Here is a 17,487-nt window from a genome sequence, read left to right as displayed (position 1 = left end):
TGTTTCCTGAACCGGAGATGGTTCTCCTCAAGTTTCAGGGAGGCAGGAAGGCTGTTCCGGAGGGAGGCCCCTGCCGCGGAGAGAGATCTACCCCCAACTCGTTGCTTGGAGAAGTGGCTGACCCTGAGGGAGTTGGAGGCGGATGAGCGAAAAGCTTGAGAAGGAAGATATTTAGGAAGAGAGAGTTAAAGGTATTTTGGCCCCAGGCCCCAGAAGGCCTTGTGGACAATGCAGAGGGTTTTGAACTTAATCCTCGCAGCCACTGGGAGCCAGTGTAGCGATTTCAGTCCTGGAGAGATACGGTTCCTGGGCTTGAGGCCAAGGACAAGTCTAGCAGTCCTGTTCTGGATGAGTTGCAGAGGGCGGAGAGTAGAGGCAGGCAGATTTAGACAGAGGCTGTTACAGTAGTCCAGCTTCGAGAGAACCAGGGCTCTGGAGACAGTGATCTTCTGGTGGAAGGAGAGGAAAGGAAGGATACCTCTGAGGAGGTGCAGCTGGTAGTGTGACTTCTTAGAGACGTCAGATATGTGAGGAGAGAAGGAGAGTGTGGAGTCGAAGATGACCCTGAGGTTTTTTGCCTTGCAGGTAGGAGCAGGAAAAGGGCCAAGAGAGGCCGGCCAGAGAGCTGCATGGAAGGAGGGAGTGGATGAGTAGAATCTCAGTCTTACTGGCATTAAGGCAGAGGTCATTGGCGGCACACCATTCCTGGATAGCAGAAAGACAGTCAGAGATGAGGGAAGGAGAAGAGGAGGCCTTTATGATCGACGACGAGCCGACAGTTCATGTTACCGTCTAGATCAATAAACATTGGGGTAAGATAAGTCTGATGCCCTAACTTCTATTTCTGACTTTCCGACACCCTATCGTTCATCAAAGCACGCGCCAAAAGCATCTGCCAAGAACTCACTATCTGCCTGAATTGACTTCTAAAATTGCTGCCTCACTGTTATCTCATTGTGCCTGCCTTAACACCCTTACACTTTTTATGTATTGCGATAGTAAGACAATTTTTGTGCCTCCCTTATCGTTTTCGCGGCCTGCGGAATATCTCTATACACCACTCACTGTTTTCATATTCACCTGCTCCGCGGATCTTGCTACACGTCGCTCAGAAGGTATCTTGGATGCTAGTTCATAATGTATCACTGTTCCAACTGTATGCTTGCCTACAAATTACATTTGTCCACATATGCATGTTACCTTAAAACGGGTACTTACGTCTGATTATACACAAGCTTAATGTGCATATTACTGTTTATCACGGCTTGTGCTATAACATGCTTGTTCTACTACATGCAAGTCCCAAGTTATTCCCTCCTTTGATAGCGTAGCAGGATCCCCTATAGCCACTACTGCTATAAGATTCACGGCTCACCATCCTTTAACCCTCGCTCTTTGCTAGTCTGACATCTGCTATGCTATTCAGTCATGAACTGAAGCCACATCGTTTGTTGTTTCCTAGCACCTTGCATGACCATCTTGAGACATACTGTAGCCACCAGGTACTATAGCCAGACAGAGCCGGAGCCCTAGCCTGTCCAACACTCAGCACACTGACTGCTGACTATACCTAGCTACACAACCGCACCTTACCCTGTCCTGACCCACTTACTCCTTACCTTTATGGTACAAGACCCTAGCAACTGGCCTGCACATCTACATCTATACCCTAGCAGTGCCAAACACTGCTCAACTGCCTTTGTTCTATGCCAAGGCCATTTACGAGCAGCCATAGTAGACCCTACAAGGTACTACTTTATTTATCTCTCCTAATGCGCCAACTTCCACATCCTCATATCTATCACTATTAGGCACATATCCTAACACATAACACCATATTGCCTCCTCCAGTGTCCCCAGTCATGAACCTGTTCACAATTACTATCACCAGCATCCTCAACAATTTACTTACACTTCTTATATTACAAACCATGGCATCAGACGCATCAGTTATTATTGTCACTTGCATAAACAACGACACCCAGACACCTTCTACAACCTACTCTACTGTGCGCAGCACTTTTAGGCTGTCATTATCCATGACCTCCAGACTCCCACCGATGGACAGTATCAGTCCAACTCCATTTCTACCTCCTTCCACAGTAAAGTAACTAAACCTAAAGCCTCAACAGCGCAAAGCTTATCTCAGCCACTCTCACCAGCTCAATGGATTAAATTCATTCGCCACCATACCAACTCCTAAACAACCTTGCCCAACAAGAATGAGGAATTCTAGATTAGGATCCAGATTTCAGACAACCACCCGTCCATCCAGCAACAACAAAACAAACCTAACTGCAAACTTGAGCACTCTTAACCAAATTAAACTAACTTCCTGGACAGCAAAGCTACTAACTCTGTAGCTCTGCGAGATAACGCCACCTCCACCAAAAAGAAAACAGACAGCACTCCACTGCTCTTTAAGGTAGCACTCATAAACGCCAGATCCCTGCCAGCACATGCTCTTGATATCGCGGACCTTATAACTAAGAATGATCTTGACTTCCTAGCCATAACTGAGACCTGGCTGCACGCTGCGGCAGGGCCTTCACTCGCACTTGCCATGACTGATGAGTACACCATTGTTAGACATTACAGAGACTCTGTCAAAGGCGGCGGAAGCGCCTTTATCGCAAAAACATCACTTAACCTCAGATCCCTACCAACTTTGACACTCCCTTTAGGCGAACTACTTTCTATCAAGCTAGCCATCATCGAGACCCACAACCATCCACCTTATGTACAGACCTCCAGGACCTCTATCCTCCTTCGAGGAAGATGTCTCCTTACTCCTCACAGTTAACTCTAAATCAGGGTCACAAATTATACTGCTAGGAGACCTCAATTTAGGACTGCTAGACCCAAATGACGACAATGCTCTAATGATCGCCAACACTATCTCAGAACTTGGCTTCACACATCGCATCTCCCAACCCACTCACAACAAAAGCACTAGACTGGATCATGCACATTAACTGGGATATCAATATCCTTTCTAATACTTTGTGTGCGTGTTCTGACCACCATATTATTCACCTTACAAGACAGTAGCCATCCTAACCATGGCAATCCCCTCGCACCTCCTACACGCAGCAGGAACAACCGCAACATAACAGCGGATAAACTACTCCCCTTGTTACAACCCATCATAAACTACCCCACTACTAACAAGGATCCATCTTCTCTGGTCGAACTATATAACAGTACTCTACTCAACGCTATCAATACGATAGTGCCATTGAAACTCAGAAAAGCTAAACCTCGCTCTCACTTAAATACCTGGTTCACCCCCCACCTCAGAATTTTGCAGAGAAACAAAAGAAACTCTGAAACACTCTGGAAAAAGTCTTCCTACGCTAGTTAACATAGACAATTTCTCAAAGGCTTCTCTCATCTACAAAGCAGTCATCCACCAAGCCAAAAGCGATTCCCATAATGATAGAATCACCAAAGCTAAATCAAGTATGAAGGAAAGATTTAGCATCCTCAGAGAGTTGGAATCCCCGATACCACCTCCTGAGACTGCCTCCAAAGACAAGGCATGGTGCACTAATATTCAGAAAGCCCTATCATACAAAATCAAACTTCTACAAGCCAAAATAGTGACCAAGAAACTCAACCTTAAAGCTGACCTTAACCAGCCGCTGCCACTGGCACCCTTACCTGACACGCACAACCTGTTCAAATTCTCCCCTCTCTCCACCAAGAACGTTGAGGATATAATTATGAACCTAAAACCATCTAGATGTCAGGGAGATACCTGTCCTGTAAAGATCATTAAAGAGGTAGCAAGGGATCTCGCACCCTTTATTACTGCAATAATAAATGCCTCATATGAAACAAGCACAGTCCCTACCAGCCTGAAAGACGCCTGAGTCCTCCCGCCATTGAAAAAACCAACCCTTGACCCTAATATTCCTACAAATTACAGACCAATAACTACAGTGCCGTTCCTCCTGAAAATTCTTAACAGGGCAGCCTACATTGAGATTCAGGAACACCTTGAAAGTAACAACCTCTTGGGCCTCTGCCAGTCTGGTTTTAGACCAAGAAACGGCACTGAAACAGCCCTAATAGATTTTAAATCCCAAATGGAAAACCAAAAGGACAATGGCAACATAACCCTTGTATTATTATTAGACCGGCGGCATTAGACTTAGTAAATCACAAAGTCCTATGCAACCACCTTTCATCTGCAGCTCACTTTTCTGACAAAGCAACTGCGTGGATTCAGTCCCTCCTTGACAATAGAACTACAAGAGTATTCACACCCACAGCATCAGTGGACCCAGCACCAGTCTCCTGTGGAGTGCCCCAGGGCTCCAGCTTCTCACCAATGCTCTATAATATTTTCACAAAGCCCCTCTTCGATGATCTAGACTATATGGGTGTCTCCTACACTAATTACGCGGATGATATCCAAATTCTCATCCCTATCACAGGTGACCACCACACTGACTCAAAACTCCTCAACAACATTTATCTTCTCATACAAACGTGGATGGCCAAACATGGGCTCTGCCTGGGCTCTGGCTTAATGATGAGAAGACAGAGTTACTACTCATAGGCTCACAAACAAGACTTAGTAGACTGGATAAACAATTCAATTCTTTTAACATTGATGGGAATAAGATTAATATATCCAAGGAAGTGAAGATGTTAGCCGCCTATCTCGACTTTGCATTGACTTTGACAAGACAAGTCAACGTGATAGCCTCGGCATCAGCCTAAAACTGCAAATTAATCATGTCCTGCAGACCTTTCTTGCCTACCGTCAACCGCACTACGATAGCTAGAGCACTCATTTTATCCAAACTTGACTATTGTAATGCCATATATTTATGAACAGACCAATGCAACCTAAAAAAGTTGGAAATTCTACAAAACAAAGCACTTAGATCTGCAATGAACATCCCTAAATCACATCACATATCAGAGTTGAGACGTAACGAACCCTGGCTATCAATCAGTCAAAGAATCACTCTGAAATCACTATCTTTAATTCACAAATGCCTCTCTAACCTAGCGCCTAAATATTTGAGCGACACATTTTCAATACATCGCTCAGATCGCCCAACTAGATCCTCTCATCTCCACTGCCTCAAGATCACTAGGTTCAAGTTACAGAGGGCAGGGGGCAGTAGCTTCCCCGTCATAGCAGCCAAAACTTGGAACACATCATCACTAGACTTTAGTGCAGAACCATCTTACATCAAATTCAGAAAAAACTTTAAAAGTTGGACACACTATAACTAAATCTTTACAAATGCTAATGCTCGCTAGCCTTGCCTTGTACATATGGTCACAACCTCTGTCATTTCTTGTTGTATTGAACTCTTGTAAATTGTTGCTATTAACTTATTTGTACAAACCATATTGTAAAATGTACTTTGAACTGTATACTTTTGAAAAAGCGTACAAGGTTGGCTCATCATACAGGAGACACTTTAACTAAGTTCCTGCAAATGCTGCTACTCGCTTGCCTTGCCTTGTACATACTGGTCAGACCCTCTGTCATTTCTTGTTGTACTGAACTTTGGTAAATTATTGCTATTAACTGCTTTGTACAAACTATATTGTAAAATGTTTTTGTTTTTTTCAACTGTATACTATTATGTAACACATGTAAACTCCAAGAAATGCATCCAGATAGGGTTTGGTGCACTATACAAATAAATAAATACAATAAAAATGTGCCCGTTAATACGCATGGTGTGTCCCGATGTGCCATCAACATGCCGTCTATTCTTTTTTTCCACTCCAGCCCACAGGCCAAAGGCAATTGTAAACATTCTTTGATTATGTGATTTGTGCGTTCCACTAAACCATTTGCTCTTGGATTATACAAAGCTGTACAATGGTTTTCAATTCCATGAAGATCTAAGTATTGCCTCATTTCATTCGATACCAGCTGAACACTATTGTCAGATACAATCACTTTGAGATAACCTTGCCTAGCAAACAACTTTTCCAAACAAAGTTGATTACAGCACTTGTTCATATGTTATCGACAAATTAAACTTTAAACCAGCTGGAAGCGTAGTCAACTTCTACTATCGCAAACGGATTTTCTTGCCCACGTCTGCACATGTGACCCATAAAGTCTATAGCAATCTTCTCCCAAGGCTTTCTGAAATGTCTACACTGCCAATCTCAACTTTATGTGTTTTCAATGATTTGTCACTTACAGAACATGGAATACAGTTTCCCACCTCCGTTTCTACCATTGCATCCATTCCCGGCCAACAAAACCTTGACATCAATCCTCTTTTAGTAAGATTTATTTAAAAATGACAATAATGTGCTCTTCTGGTAATTTCACCCCGTAAAGATAAAGGGGGAATCAGCCTCTTCCCTTGAGCTAGACCCCACTCCAAGCTGCTCAACTCATCTATGAATTTTTAATATGGAGCATTTTTAGCTTCACAAGTGCGCCAATCTTGCACCATGCCTACTCCAGCCCCTCTCATCTGTTGGTCTTCTTTCACACCCTCTAGCCACACCTTTTTAGAAAAGACATCACAAACCAAACTCTTTAATCCTTGCATCACCGGCCTCATCCTGTCTTTCCTCCACCTCCATGGGTGCTCTGGATAAACATGCCACCGGGTTGCACTTCCCTGAAATGTACTCTACAGTGAAATTGTAACTCTGCGATGCTGCTAACCACCTAGCTATTCTGGGGGTCGCTATACCTGATCCTTTTGTAGAGAATAGATGAGTCAAAGGTTTGTGGTCACTCCTAATTTTGTAAGGTATGCCCCAAATGTAGGTCTTAAAATATATAGTAGCCCAATAACATGCCAGACTTTCACTTTCAATGGTTGAGTAACTCGATTCTGTATCAGATAGAGTTCTAGATGCAAAAGCTACCGGCACTTATCTACCTTTCTTGATCTGGCTCAAGACTGCTCCCAGCCCTGATGCGCACGTATCTACTGACACAATAGTTACTGCTAAAGGGTCAAATCTAAACAGAGTGGGTGCATTAGCAATAGCTTCCTTAAGACCCCTGAACGCACTTTCTTCTCCTTTACCCCAACAGAACTCTTTCCTCGCCTTAAGTAACACTCTTACTGGTTTGCTTTTTACCGCCACATTCCCTACAAAGTTGGAATAAAACTCTATTAACCCTAAAAAAGATCTTAGCTCATCTTTGTTGGTAGGTGATTTCACTGCCACAATAGAATCCACCATTTCCGGGCATGGAATCATGCCCTCTTTGGTGAGTCTATGCCCCAAATATGATACTTGCTTTGCTTTAAATTTGCACTTGTTTAACTTGACCATCGAAACAGCCTTCTTCAGTCTCCTTAATACCTCATACACTCTGGCATCATGTTCGCTTTCATTCTTTGCCCTGATTAGTATGTCAACCTGAAAACACTTCACTCCAGATTTTCTCCCAGTATGTCCTCTCTTATCTTTTGAAATACTGCAGAGGCCGATGATAACCCGAATGGCATCCTCCTAAATTGGTAAGCACCCATCTGGGTGATAAAAGCTGTTAAGGCTCGAGATGAAGTGTGTAAGTCAATCTGCTAATATGCAGATGAAAGATCCAAAGTTGTGTACCATTCTGCCTCCTCCAGAGTTATTAGCATCTTGTTGATCTTAGATAATGGGTGTCAATTGTCCCAAATAGATTTATTGAGGTCCCTTGAATCCACACATAGCCTAATGTGACCAAAAAGGCATTGGGTGGCCACAATTGGGGACAGACATTCACTGCTTTCAATGGGTTCTATTATGACTTGCTCACGTAGACCCCAAAGTTCCTCCCTCACTTCCTCTTTCACACCCAATGGAAGGTTGCGTACTTTGGGCAGAGATGGTGCAGCAATGGCAGACAATTCAATATTGTGGCAATGTCCCTTAAGTTTACTTATATCATTCCCAAACACCTTAAACCTGATTCCACCCTGTTTACCTCTACTGCTCTGACCTGCATCTGTTTGCCCGGATGAAGCTCCAGCCCCTATTTCCCGTGAGATGCTGCCAACCTAATAAACAATCACCTTTGGCAGCCACGTACATTTTTGCTCTTATGTTCTTGTCACCATACGCAATGCCCCCCCCACACAAAACCTCTGATTTCAATCCTTCCTACTCCATATGCTCTTGGCATTATGTCAGTGCTGCGTAGTATGTGGCTTTTGTCATCCCAGATTTCCTTGTATTTGCCTTCCAAAATTATGGTATATAGAGATCCATAGTCCGCTAATGCTTTCACCAAACACCCTGCCACTACAATTTCCACTTCTGGGGGCACATACTCTTCTTCGTCATCGTTCTCTATACCTCCCACAATATATACAATTTTGGTTTTCCACTCACTTCTCCCTTCTCCCACAAATTGGACATCTCTTTCTATTTCCATAGATTTCTTGTTAAATTTGCACAACCTAGAAAAATTCCCCATCTTGCCACAATGTCTACATTCCACTCTCATGGCTGGGCATTCCTTGGCATTCATGGCATGTTTCTCAAACCCACACCTTGTGCATTGTTCCTTGTGGTTATCATATACATATGCATTATTCCCGGCAGACACAATAGGTCCTTAAGAACAGTGGTTTCAACAGCAAATGGCAAATAGAGAGAGTCAAATCAGTACTTTGTCAATGGTGACAGACGCCGCTGCCCACAGCTAGTGGTTAACAGAGAGGATAGTAGAAGTTAAATCTGCTTTTGTCAATGGAGAATGACGCTGTACTCTGCCTTGCAACCCTTTCAATTGCTATGAATGGATGAATTTTATGGTGCTGATTTGGCTCCTGATTTTCATTTTTTCAGGATAATAAGAACTGACACGCCCTTGAAGCAGCTTCTGTACAGCAGCAACCACCTCCCACTACAGGCGGTCTGGTTTGGAAGATAGGAGTGCAGTTTTTCGTGCACCTTTGTGTGCCTTTTGCAATAGGAAAGAGATGCATTGATGGTGAGTATGCAGTTTCTAACAGTTCTTTCGACAATACTGTAAGAAATTGGTGTTTCTAGGCAGATTAATGGTGCAAATGGGTGATTATGATTTGATAATCAGCTGATTAGTAAAAATCAAGTCTATATATGTCATTCCTTTAGGTCATTCTCACAGATGAACTGACACTGGTGTGATTAAGAAGAACCAGGAAGTGTTGTTTATTTGTAATTGTTTGTTAATAGTTTGTAAGAAACGACGTGCCAATTTGTGAAAGGAATGTTAAACGAGGAATGTTGAAAAGGATTGTGTCATTATTACACATTGCCCTCCCCTGAAGAATTTCCAGAAACCCCCTTTTAACTATGAATGGATGGAATGAAACATGTTGGGTGTTTGAGTAGGAGTGGAATAAATGAATGAATTTGGATGTTTGTTCAAGTGGTGAGAATCTAAGTGAGATATACACTGGTTTTTTGAAGTTTTCTATGTAGTGTGTAGGTTTTGTGTTTTGAAGTAACCACCCCATCTGCAGTAATAGTGGTGTGACAATCCTTTAATTTTGATGTAAAAAAGTAAATAAAATATGTATTCATGCTTTTCGATAAACAATGTCTCCGAATTTTTGTGATAAAATCTGGTAGCTTTCAGTGTTGGTTTGTGAGAGTGCTCTAAACTCCAGGGAGTGACATAGAACCTCTGGAACACTTTTGTCTAATGTTTCTTCACTAAACATACATTGGGTTCATCACTACCACTCGCAATGTCTTCCACTTTATCCACTATAGCCTGTACACTCTCGTTGTTATTCTTGGAATCCACTTCTTTTAAACACATGCTAGCTAATTCCATGCCCTTGGCTATTGCTAATGCGTCCATTAAAGGAGGATTCTTTGCCTGCCACAACCTTTCTTGAATTGTAGGGTTAGACTTATGCATCATGAGTTGGTCTCTGATATACTCATCTTCATTTCCCGTAAATTCACATGATGCCAATACTCTCTCAGATCAGCTACAAATGAGTCTACTGCCTCCCCCAGTTCCTGTCTTCTTGAGAAGAACGTATACCTCTCTAAGACTATATTGATCTGTTTGCCAAACTGTACCTGTAAATTGTGCATTGCCATTGAATACAAACCTTCCCTGTTTCCTCCCTCCTACCATCAGCTGCACCCTCATCCACAACATCTGGCAATTATGTAATGATGTGTACAGCTTCTGCCCCCAGACAGCACATTAATGTTGAATACTTCCTGCCATCCCAGTATCTGAGTATCTTTCACCACCAAATGTCACAAAATAAAATTGAAACAAATATCTTCAATCTTCCCACGGAATTAAAGGTTCCCCGGATGTTGCCAAAGATTTGGGTGGTGGCTCTAAATTTTGCATGGTTTTGTGGATGACAAATAACTGACCAGTTTCCAGCTATCTTCTGAACGGAATGTCTGCCTCTGTAAAAGGACTATGGACGAGGATAGCTCAGAAATTAAATAGGTTCTCTCTAGACACACACTCCAAATCCCAGCTATTTTCAGACAGTAGATCCACCCACTGTCACTTCCAGATGGTACTGGGACAGTCAATGTGGTACCAAAGTTTTCAAGTGCCTTTCTAATCCCAGCTATCTTCAGAAAGGAGTTCCTCCCACTGTCACTTCCAGATGGTGCTGAGATAGTCCCCTCTCTGTGGGAAAATCACCCAGGAATGTTAAGGCTACAGCTCAGCTTAATTCCTCCAGATCTGTTCCTTGGATTCTGATGATTTTGCTATCCAACAGAGAAGACCATGAAAGATGAAAGCACTTCCTTATATTCAGTGTATAGTTTCACCCAGCCCTCACCATCCTTCCTGAGAGCTAATGAAAATGCCCAGGGTTTAATATGAATCTAAGGAAGAAGGTGTACTACTATAGTCTCCACAGTGGGTGCTGTGAGTATATTATGACAACTCCTGAATTTGAATGTATCACTATCCTCTACCAGGGGAGCTGAGCATAGAAGAATAATGGCACCTCCCACAATATGCATGTTGCACGCTACGCCGGCAGAAATATTTCAGCTCCTCACTCATGCAGTGAGTCTCCTTCCATAACCCTCCCTCTCCAGACATCCTCCCTGCTGCCCCCGCGTTAAGCGATAAACAGCCTTTGCACTGTGTGGCTGCTACTTCACCCCCTCTGGTGACCGCTGTCGTGTATTGCTCCTTGCTGTCCCTCACAATGCTGCTCTGAGTTCGGAAAGCCATGGCTCACTAAGCACCCGAACTGCCTCCCAACAACGGGCTCACCTTCGCTGCAGCACCGTATGCTCCAGCCATGCAGGGCGTGTGGATGCCCTTGGGAAACAACACGGTCAGATTGGGCCTCAGGGAAGCAGATAAGGGATGGCCAACTGGTTCGTGGGTGGCACTTTGTCCCCCACCTTCATCGCCACTGAAATGACCGAGGCAAGAACGACCCTCTTAGCAGAAGGGTCAGCAAGATATGACAGTTCAACTGTACTTTGTTCACGTCACAAGTACAGTGCGTGAGGATGACTCGCACAAGGAGCTCAGCGCGAGCCATCTTGCGTCCCGAGGTATACAACAGACCGCCCATGGGATCTGCCTGCACATGTGAATAAGAATGATGATTTGGACACCATGGAATGATTAACGAGGGAGATGTACTGTCGTAGGTAGGCTCTAGCTTGAGGGGCAAGGCTGTTCCTCACTTCTCCGGGGCTCAACCTGTCACATGACTCGCAGTGGAGGAGGTGAGTCTGAAGGGGGCAGCTGCTGCCTTTCATGGTCACTGAAATACTGCTCACAGTGCACAGACGAGTGAAAGATGTAATGGGTCAGGCACAATCTTACGTTATCTAGTGATGTTACCGAAAAGCTTTTACTCGAGGCATTTTTTATCGAAGAAAATGACTGGAAAAATACAGATTTTAAAAAAAATATATATATGAGGGTAAGGAGATAAAACAGGTGGGCAGGAGGGTGGATATGGAAATGGGGGCTTGAGTGAGTGTGTCCCCAAATAAAAAATAAAAAATAAAATCTGTATTTTTTACGTACTTTATTTTCAGTGAAAAATGTCTTGACTAAAACGTTTTCGATAAAATCACATAGAACCAATCTTACAAGGAACAGCCCCCTTGGTTAGGTTTTGTTAAAGAAAATGCAATGATTTCACCTATTCCTGTGCCTTTCATATAGGTTAATGTTAATGTTAAATGATATTTGTACCATGCACTATCCCACCGGAGTGGTCGCCTGACGCTCTGGCGGATCTGTAACAAAGGGGGTGTAGGTTAGGCATGTTAGTAGGACAACGTTTGGAAAAGAGCAAGGGACCTGTGAAGTACTGTTGGCAGCTGCAGTTCGGTTAACACCGTTCGCCGAGCATATTGGCATGTTTTTCAGTTCTGAGTCCGTCGTGTGCTGTTGTTTAGGGGTCTGTGTGGTGTGGTTGTTGTTGTAGTGTGGTGAAGTGCGTGCGGGTTGCCTGAAAATGGTGCCTGGTTAAAGGATTGAACACACCTCCTGCAGGGCAGTATTGCTGTTCTGGATGCTCTTTCTACAATGTTTACACCTGAGCTTCATATTCATATTATAAGGCCTTTCACTAGTGGGGCCTTGCTTTAAAAAGACTGGGACCCTCTGCGGCTAAAACAACCACAACTAAACCCATGAATAGCTGAACATTTCCAACTCTGACCCAAGCAGGAAGACATCTATTATGATGTATTTATTTTTATTTGTTTTTAATTTATAGCAACTCACAAAGCCCAATGGCTACTTACTGGGGAAAAAAACATACACAGTGTTATCAAGTGTTACAGTCAAATTACATAGGCAGCACAAGGCTGAAAGTCAAGTCCGGTAAAACGTAGTGAAATTACATACACAGCATACGCATGTTGGGGTTAGAAAACTGGATAGTGGCTCTCTGATTGGCTAGTTTAATCAGACTTTAGAATGTTCATATCCAGTCATTACTTTGCATGAATTTTACTGAGGTAACATGCATATCCTGGAATTCTCGAAGGGCTCACTTTTATTCATCTTCACATTTATTGTGTAATTTCAAATATTTTGACACACAGGACCACTTGCATGTCCTTGTAAAACAATGACCACCAGCAGTTTTGTTTATCACCCAGCTTCGTCTGTTGTGTGTTTTGAAAGTCAGGTAGTAAAATATTTTTCTGGGACTTCTTGTTCTAGTAGAATGGAAGTGGGCATTTGGTTGAATTGTGACTTTCAACTAGGTAAAAGTATTAAATAGGCCATAATATTTCAAACTGTGTCCTTATGTTAGGGATGTTGCCAGAGTAAAATGAACACATGTCCTCTGTGCTAAGCAGACTTGCATAATGTTCAGGCCACCCTTGGCAATAAATCTTGGCTTTGCCAATGGGGCGATGTCAGCTGAGCTTGAGGGGGTGACCAGGACGCTGCACTTGAGGGCCGAGAACATTGATACAGTCCGCTCTTGACTGGAAGAACTTGTTGGAAAGGTGCGGATGGTGGGGCCGTGCAACAGTCAGTAATATCCCTGCTGCAACAGAGCAGTATGGAGATGATAGAAGAGGAGATCCATAGGCTCTTGGCCAAGATGAGTGAAACAGAGGGATGTTTGTGCCTCAGCAGCATTAACATTTTTGGCCTGCCGTAGTGCACTGCCAAGTGCTCCAGCTTTGAAGAATAAATAGAGAAGCTTTTGACAGAGATCATCAATGAGCTTGCTTCTCTCCCTAGATCATTGTCGAAAGGGGGCACAAGAGCATATGTCTGGTGAATCCCCCCGTCCGGTCCAGACCACATTTTTGAATTGTTGAGATTGTGCTGCAGCATTAAGAGCAGCCAGGAAAATGCTGAAATCTCTTAACAGAAGGTCAGAAGTGTCCTTGCCCAAAAGAACGTCGAATGTGCAGTGCCCTTTCCGTTCAATTTCAGAATGCTCCATCAATTCTGGACACGGTTTTTCACAAATACAGAGGCAGCCGCGGAGTTCGCTATGCTTCTTCAGGAAGAGTGGGCTTCCCCTTCTCTAAAATCTCCTATCCCCAGATCACCTTGGAAGCCGGGTACGGATCACGATGAGTGAACATAGCGATGGGGGACTGGATGTTGACATTGTATCTGTGCAGATGAACCGGCACTGCCACAACCATTTTGTTTATCATTGCCAATAGCCTATCATTATGGCATTGGCTCTGGTGGAGCTCTGTGTGTCATCTTCCTGGTGTGCTCACATGCCTTGTTCCTTGTAGCATCCATTCCGCTAATGCTCCATCATTTATCCATGATGAGCTATGATAATGGTGTTTGCGTCCTAGCAAAGGAAGACACCATCCAATTGGTGAGGATTGGTGTGGGTGGTGCTTGGAAGTTACACGTCGGGTAGGCAAGTGAGGGAGCATTTTGTGGGTGGAGTGAGGCCAAATTTAAAATGATGAATATGGTTCTCAAACTTGATGTAGCTGGTGTGCAGGTCTGTACTGTGTGCAATGTGCCATTACCACTAGGAAATACTGTTTTTGATGTCATATGCCCCACACGTGCAATGCCCGAGTCACAGTAACTCTGGCCATGGATCGCTTTCCATCTGAGATACATGTTTACCTGGACTGTCTGGTGCCCCACAAAGACCAGGAAGACTCTGGCTTGTGCTAAAAGATTCTGTGTGGGTGATCGGTTCTTTAGAGAAACACATGTAAAAATAGCCTTGTATTCAAAGATAGTTTCGCACATGTACTATTCCTGTTATCCCACTGGTGCATTTGGGAGTTCATACCACTCATTTACAGTTTAATCAATTTCCACCAGGATCAGTGAGGTGACAAGTGCAGATGGTTAAGTGTCTGAGGCCCACTGGCATGTCATGGTGTGGCTCTTGTTAACTGCTATGACCCCAGCAGGGACAACCATTGGTTCTTTGAGTATACTGTACACTACTCTCACGTGTCATTCGAGGCGATTGTGAAGTGGGTAGCTTCAATGTCATGTTTATGGTTCGGGTAGTATTCTTGGAACGAGGAGGCCTTAACAGCACCCTGGGATACTACGACTTGGGCGGTGTCTGGAAGAACGAAGCTCGGCTTTTAGGGGGTCATTCTTTCACTCCTTGATTCAATTGTCCTCATTGTGGTTATGCAGGAAATGCAGCCTTTCTCTTAATAAACAGAGTAGAGGACCTCAGGATGGTGGACGCTTGCCTTCAACTAAAGAACCCCAACTACCCTCCTGACATGCCTCAATAGTCTTCATTTGTTTTGTTTAACAGGTTTCATTAATGTTATTAAGACATATAAGTAATACATAACATTAGCTAAGAACAAAAAGAGGGACAATTACTCCTCTGCGCATACCACTCTTAAATTGATTCTATGTTTTAATAACTTGAATTACAATGCATTTTGAGATGTTATTGCTGCAAGAACCAACACCAACAGACTCCCAGTCGCCTAACGAGCCTGGCACCAGACAGTGAATAACAAAAAATGTGTGGTCTGCCCACTGCGCATATCCCTCAAAACTTCTATTAACAAATTAATTTAGCACAATTGTTGCTGTAAACAAAGTTTAATATCTAACCACTTATTGATAGCAATTATACACTTTTCATGTTTTCTTTCAACAAAAAGTTTTTAATTTGTATTTATTCCCTTCTGGTGATTTCCAAAATCCTGCCAACACATGTTTCGACCGCAAAGTACATATGTCCTCCTCAGGGCTGGTAAATCACCTTTATACATGCCACTATTATATTATTATCATTTCATCATACCAATACATAAAATGGTATCGCATTTTATGTATTGGTGATGACAAGCAGGTGCTTATCCCTCTTACTGGTGATTATGAGTCCGACATGAACACCCTTAATTCTATATACTCAACTACCCAAACCTGAATGGCAGAAAACTGGTTGTGTCTCATTGGCGAGAAATCCGAACTTCTGCTAATTGGATCACCAGCCACCCCCAGAATATTGGACAAACAATACAGCTCTTTCATGATTGATAACATGCCAATCACTGTATCACAGGCTGTCAAGACCCTGGGTGTATACTTGGACTCCAACCTATCCATGAGCAGGCAGGTCAACGCAATTGCATCAACATCAGCAAGAACTAAATTGCTCTCTAAATTGCTCAACACAGCTAGACCTTTTCTTTCAGAACAGAATTGCCTCACCATTGCGAGAGCAATACTTGGATCTCGGTTGGACTACTGGAATGCCCTCTTCTTAGGGACTTCTGTCAAAAACATCTCCAAACGCCAGGTGGTCCAAAACAATGCCCTCAGGACCGCCACCGGCATCTCCAAGAGGGACCATGTTTCTGAGACCAGGAGGCAGGCACACTGGCTTTCCGTTAAAGAGCGGATAGTCTTTAAAACTCTCGCCCTAACGCATGAATGTGTCCATAACATGTGTCCAGACATACCTGTCTCAAAGAATAGCCAACCCCATCTCTGCCAGACCCATCAGATCGGCGTACACCAACTGAATTGTCACTCCTAAAACCCAGAGAGTTCACGCAGAGGTTCCACCTTCCCCACCTTGGTTGTGACCCATTGCAACACTCTACTCCCCTATGTTAGAAGCATTGACTCTGACATAGCCTTCCGAAAAGTGATAAAACCTCTGCTGTTTGTATAGCAAAGTACTAGCGGTTCTGCTGCCAAACCATTGCTCCCATTTAGGCTGCACGTTTTTACTATCTGTAATGAAACCCTCATTGCTACTGTATTATACACTAGATATGTAACCACCTTGTATGTATCCTACTATACTCATGCTTTCTGTAACTCTGAGCTAAACATTTTTCTTAATCCACCTTTGCATGTATCCTACAACATTTTTACTGTTGGCTACACCCTCGCTGTAACCCTGAGCTAAGATTTCCTTGTTTGTAACTAAGACACCTTCGTGCAACGGCACCTCAATGCCTTTGGGCTGCTAGTGGGCTTTACAAATTCAAAAAATAAAATAAAATAAATAAATGTACCATCATATTAAACATTAGAACCCTGGGCCGGTGACTACCTCTTTCCGATTGGTCAATTTGCGGGCTATAAGAAACGGTATAGCTCGCAGATTCATTATAGCCCGCAAATTTGGCCTTTGCTTTTTTGTAGCTTGGAAAGTCGAGCACTAACAGTGCTTCACCCCCGTGTAGTGGCCTTCTTTAAAATAACATTTGCCTACAAAGACCATGCTGTTTTTTCGTTTTTGTTCAAATGCATGACGGCTGGGGGTTGCAGTGAAGTCAGAGAGGGACCCCTTTACTTGACCCTCACTCCCACCATTCCGTGAGCCCGAGCACTCACCTCAGGCTGTGCTCCCTCGCTTACCTTTCCTGTGTCCCCTCCCTCCTCACTGTGCACTCACTCACCCCCCTGAACTATCCTTTCTCTACTATCCCTCACTTTTTGTCATGTTGCTTTTCATGTTTTTTAAGATCTTAAACATTCCACGTGGAATATTTAAGATCCCTGCAAAAAGGAACTACTATTTTAAATATATATATATATTTACACACATTTTTTGTGTGTTTGCTCATGGGTTC

Source organism: Ambystoma mexicanum, chromosome 4q (assembly GCF_040938575.1).
Source record: "Ambystoma mexicanum isolate Mex_15411 chromosome 4q, UKY_AmexF1_1, whole genome shotgun sequence".
Lineage (NCBI taxonomy): Eukaryota > Metazoa > Chordata > Amphibia > Caudata > Ambystomatidae > Ambystoma > Ambystoma mexicanum.
Note: the sequence above shows the minus strand (reverse complement) of the source record.